Source organism: Melanostigma gelatinosum, assembly GCF_949748355.1.
Source record: "Melanostigma gelatinosum genome assembly, chromosome: 22".
Classification (NCBI taxonomy): Eukaryota; Metazoa; Chordata; class Actinopteri; order Perciformes; family Zoarcidae; genus Melanostigma; species Melanostigma gelatinosum.
In genome coordinates, this window is record NC_136655.1 from 1369196 (window position 1) to 1375195 (window position 6000).

The window sequence follows — 6000 nt, forward strand, 5'->3', positions numbered from 1 at the left end:
CCTCCTCCTCCTCCAAGAGCATAGCTTCTCCTCTCTGGGAGGTTTTCTAAAGGGACTCTAGTGCTAAGAAACACTACTTTCGTGCACAGGGACCAACAGAATCAACATATAAAAGAAAGTCCCTTCTAGTAACTGTACTACAGTAAGGTTCTGAATGCAGGACTTCTTCTCAGTGGAGCGTTTTCACAGTACATTTACTGCAGTAAAGGATCTGAATAGCTGTTGTGACCAACTAGCTCTAATGCTAACTGCTGCTAAAAGCACAATACCTCTGTTTTGCTATTTATTTTTATTTATTAATAAACACATATTGTCTCCATGTTGCCTCAACGGGATCAGAGGTCATGGGGTAGTGAGGCTCATGGATTATCCAATCTGAGGGTGTGCTGCGTTTGCTGTAGGTGGGAAATTCAACACCACACCGGAGAGGATGTGGTGTGTGTGTGTGTGTGTGTGTGTGTGTGTGTGTGTGTGTGTGTGTGTGTGTGTGTGTGTGTGTGTGTGTGTGTGTGTGTGTGTGTGTGTGTGTGTGTGTGTGTGTGTGTGTGTGTGTGTGTGTGTGTGGTGTTTATGTTGACGGTTGGCCCAGAGGAAAAAAAACTGTCTGGTTAAGACTTCTAGGAAACATAGAGGAGATTAAATGTATAGACCACCAGTTAATTCCAGTTGATTAACATTTACTTAGAAAGCCAACCGCCTGTGTGTGTGTGTGTGTGTGTGTGTGTGTGTGTGTGTGTGAGAGTGACAGACTGACAGAAATTCTTCTTCTGGTGTACAAAAAACAAAGCCCCCAAGCATTTTAGCATTATTTAGTTGTTTAGGATTTTCAATTCATGCAAGAAATGTTTGGTTGTGTTTAAATAAAACCATAAATATATATATAATAATACATACAGGTGATGGTCCAGAGTGGTGCGCTCTCTTCTATGTCTTTGGTGATGTTACAGAAACTCTCCTGAGTTCAGGTGGACCTGGTCCAATGGGAGACCAGGATCTGAATTCAAACCAAATCTCACACTCAGGTGAGACCTGCAAGTTCTGAGCGGGTCTTTGTTCCATTGTTTAGGCTTTTAAACTCTCAGGCTTCAGATTCCACATGAAGTTTCTCCACCTAAATAATACTACAGATGAACATTACTGTTCATGCAAAAGATCTGCATGCAAAAACTAAATCAAAATCAGGTGCAAACATGAACACTGATCCACGTATTTGTATTCAATCACCTGATATATTACAATATGCAGATGACACACAATTTTACATTTGTGTTCAGCCAGACGAGCCCGATTGTTAAAGTTGCAATCGACCAGTTTACGACACAAAGAGAGCGCGTCAGCCATTGTTCCACCAAAGGAGCGAGAGGGTAGCGCTTTGGTTTCCCCCCGGTAGCTGCCGGTACATTTAACTTGATCTCTGCATTGTGGAGCTGTATGATGTTGGAAAATAAAAATATACAAAATATACTCATGTTGAGTGTGAATTAGTTTATCGGGGGAAACCCTAAAAATAGGCTTTCTACTCATAGTGACGGCATTTCTACCCGCAGTGATGATTCAGGTTTCGCTGAACGCCTCGTGGTGGCATTTCCATATCAGCGCTGATGCAGCGATGGTTCTTCTTGTTCCTGCTGTGATGACATTTCTAGTCTCAGCGGTGTGACTTTTACCTAAAGCCATCACATTTCCACCTGTGTCCACAGCGGTGAACGCACTTCTACCGCCTACGGACGTGATTCAACCCGCCATGTTTCTACAGCTCAACATCCCAAAAAGCATGCGGACAAACGAACAACCCGTTTGTATGTGATAGTCGAACATGTCATTGCACCGCTACAACAGCCTCCGCTCTTCTGGTTTCAGGCTTTCAGCGATTTTCCAGCCTGCTCTCACCAATTGGTGAATGAATGTCACGACAATTTGTAAATCGTTCTGCGTGCAATAAGAACGTCATTACACGCCGTGTAGACTACGATGCCAACGTGCCACCGTGAGGTAGAATGAAATGTGAGAGAGACCTCTTATCGGGGGAGACCGGTGTCCCAAAATGTTGTAATTTTTACATTTATTTGAAGTTATGTGAGCGTCGTTTGTGATGTTAGTTACGTTTTTAACGTGTTCTTCTTTACGTTGTTTCCGTACGTAATTTACTTAGTTTACAGACTTATTTTAAGTCCAACCATAATGTTTTTACTGAACCTAACTCAGTGTTTTTTCTGCCGAAGCATAACCACAACAAGGTTAAATGACATGCAAAAAGCCTAAAATGTGCAACAATGACACGTGGAAATGTTGGAAATGTGGTTCTATTTATACGCCTTCTTCCATGAGATCGGGTTCGGGTTGGGAAGCACTGGTCTAAAGTCCTCACACTTCCATATAATGAGGGTACAGCGATGCGACCTTCTTCTAACCTGGATTTCTATACATTGAACCCAGATCCAAACATCTGGATCCGTTTCATGTTTCAAGGTTCGTTTTATTGATATATAAAATCATGTAAATTGCAGTGCTACCGTCCTAACCAACCAACGCTGATTACGGAACATAAAATATTAATACCAATATAATAAAACCAATGATACATACAACTATACTCCACAAAGATAACGTTAAAAAAGGACCCATTCAAACAAAATCATCAAAAAAATCAAAAAACTCTTGATCAGTTCCATCTCTGTACATCCATTACAAAGAGTGCAGCATGTGTTTAGCCTAGCTTAGCACAAAGACTGGAAGCAGGGGGAAACTGGTAGCCTATCTGCATCCAAAGAGGAAGAAACAACCACTAAATCTGTCTGATTTATTGTTTATTGAACAGGTGTAGATGAAGAACTGACTCAGCATCCCTCTACTATTACAGCTCGTAGAGATCATATCTTTGGGGGTCCACAGGCCTTCTTACAACATCCACAGGGTGGTCTGCGTCTTCCACCGCTAACTGCATCGGTTGTGCAGAGATGACTGTGCACTCAAAGACGTTTTGACATGGTGACACACTTTATTTATTCAGCGTTGGCTTTAGATGGTGCGATAAGGCTGCTTAACCTGCTGAACACCTGCTGAACACAAAGAAGAGCTCGACCAGCTGCAGCATCAAAACGCTGCATCAGTAATAACAATGCTTTAAAATTATGTACAATAATAGTAATAATACACGAGCCATTCTGGTGCATAATGAGCACTTTTACTTTTGACACTTTAAGTATGTGCTTATGTAATGCTTGATTTCAAATACATGCAGATGTTAAGCACTGCAAGCTGCTAATTATTTTTCTCCTTTCATTAGTTAATGATTTGTTCAATAAAATCATAAAATAGTGAAAAATGGTAATTTACTATTGGACAGACATTTTCAAATCTTGTTTTGTTCAATCAAAGCCAAAGATATTCATCTTACACTCATAAAATACAGTGAAAAGCTGCAAATGTAATGCTCTTCTAGGCCTGTATACTTGCAGACACCGCAAGCATGTACATGCAGAAAAGCTAGCATACAAAATGCAAACAGGACTGTAAAGTTTCATTAAGTTAGATGTGGTTTTTATGCACTCCTTGAACCACACGCACACACACACACACACACACACACACACATTGTTGATGTTACTAGCGCATTAAAACTGGTTAAACTACACACTGAATTCTATGTAAAGTCTGACTGGTCTTCCTCCAGTTAACCCACTCTGACCATAGACCCCCCCCCCCTCCTCTGTACATGTGTATGTGTATGTGTTCAGTGAATGGAAGTGAATGGAAACCTGACCAGGGAGACTCCTGTGTGTGAGAGTTTAGCAGCAGCAGAGTGACTTTTAGAGGAAAACTGTCGTTGATGCTGCTGCTGCTGAAAGCCCACAGACCACAACGATGCACAACCACACCGACACATAATGAGACAGGCAGGGATGCAGACAGCTATATATATAGACCCACAGGTCAACAGAGAGCATCATTGACTTGACATCACATCATCAAACTCTTTAACTCAGCCTTCCCTGGAGGACGCTCTTTTTTTGCAAAACAATCGACTTTTAGTTTTCGTTGAAGTTTGTGGTCCATCATGTCTTGGTGCTGTGGTTCACTGTGTCTACTGGTCCTGCTGGGAGTTGCGGTGGCATCTAGGATTCCTTGCCGCTTTGACACAATGCAAGAACAACACAAGTCCATCGCAGGCCTGCTGGTGAGTTTACCTGGTGGTGTCCCACAGGGCGCCACTTTAGATCCTCTATAGTTTTCTCGGCAGCTTAGCCTCTGCTTCTGATTAAAGGGTTTAAATGCCACATTGTAGCTTCATTTAAGGAACTTGTCCTTTAAGATGACACAGAAGTTGACATTTGAGTTCTTATGAAGGGTTATATGCACAAATTCATAGGTGGAAAGGCGTTTTTAAAGTGATATTTACACTGTACTACAAGGCCTCTATGACCTCCTATGTGATCAGAATCACATATATCCTCTGATATATGCTTTTGCTTTCATTTATATACTTATGATCACAAATGACTTCACCTTTTGCCAGTTTCATTATTTGCATGTGTTACTCAAACAGATAAGATATTAACCCAAACAAACCGAGGTGACTGAACGTTGACTGTGATGTTTCAGATCTGAAGAAGGTTGAATTAAAGCAGTTGGTTTGCCGGTGGTTTGGTCTGATGGGATGCTCTATCTCTGACCGCAAATATCATCAGCAATTATTTTGAACCTTTTGGAGATGCAACTGCACACAGAAAGTCTCTGTAATAATCATATAGAAAGTGATGGTGTGTCTGTGGTTGTCAACAGCTCAGAGTGACCAAATTATTACTGTAACGTTTCTACACATTTATATCACAACTTCATATTTCTTATTCAGCGATTACAATAAGACACTGGTAACAATTAGAACTAACTCATCCTAATTGCATTATATATATATATATAAAAAACAACGTAATACTTAATGAAAATGCACAAAATCTATTTATTATTCTTCTGTTACACTTATCACAGAGGGTTAAAGCTTGAACTCCATTAGGTGTCCTGATAATCATGCTGCATGCAGCTGGGAAACTATTTGGATCCTTGTATCATTAAAGTACCTTCATTTCAATATAGATTATTTTATTTACCTGAGGAAGACATAAATACAAAAAGACAAAAGCCAAGCCAAACACTTCAAATGCTTATAAAAGATCCGACATGTTTTATTATTAAAATAATCAGTGAAACACTGAATAAAATGAAGATAAAACAAAAGAAAACGTAAACAAGTGTTCACTGCCAACTTTCAGTATTTGAGAGTTTTCATTATTTCCAGATAATAACTCTGGACAGATTATGTTATTGTGCTGGTTAACCCTTTGAACAGAAATATAAATGTTCAAATGTGTTTCTTGTTTGTGTTTTAGAAGTTGACGGAGCAGGAGATCGGCAGTCATCCTCTCTTCAGTTCAGTCATCAAGAGCATCAACACCTCCTGCCAGGTACACCCAACTCTGTCTCTATTCCCTCTACTGCACGTCTATTAGTATTAATATCTTAGACAAATGTTAGAAAACCATGCATCGCCACATGTGGTGATTTTGAATCGTTTGTGAAAGGTTGTCATTGTGGAGATACGTGTTTCTCACAGGCCAGCGATAATATGTGAATCCACACTAAAGACACGCAGACATTTAAAAACAGTATTCAGTGTTGATGCCGATTAACGAGGCAGAGAGGAATCCTCGGAAAGGGAAAAAGAACAGCACCCAGAATGGAGCCTTGAGGAACTCCAAACCTGACTGTCAGTGATGAAGGCAACGTGTCAAATCAAAAATCAATATATATATTCTTTTATATTGTAAGAGACTAAACTATCTGGGAAATGACATGAGAAACTGTTTTATTATAAATAGAATAGCCACACAGGAATGTTCGCACTGAATTCAATACAGGAAATATCAAGATATCCCATGGATGCAAAATCATATAAAATTCCAATATTGCCATGAAACAGGAGCTCTCATTAATTTCCAACAT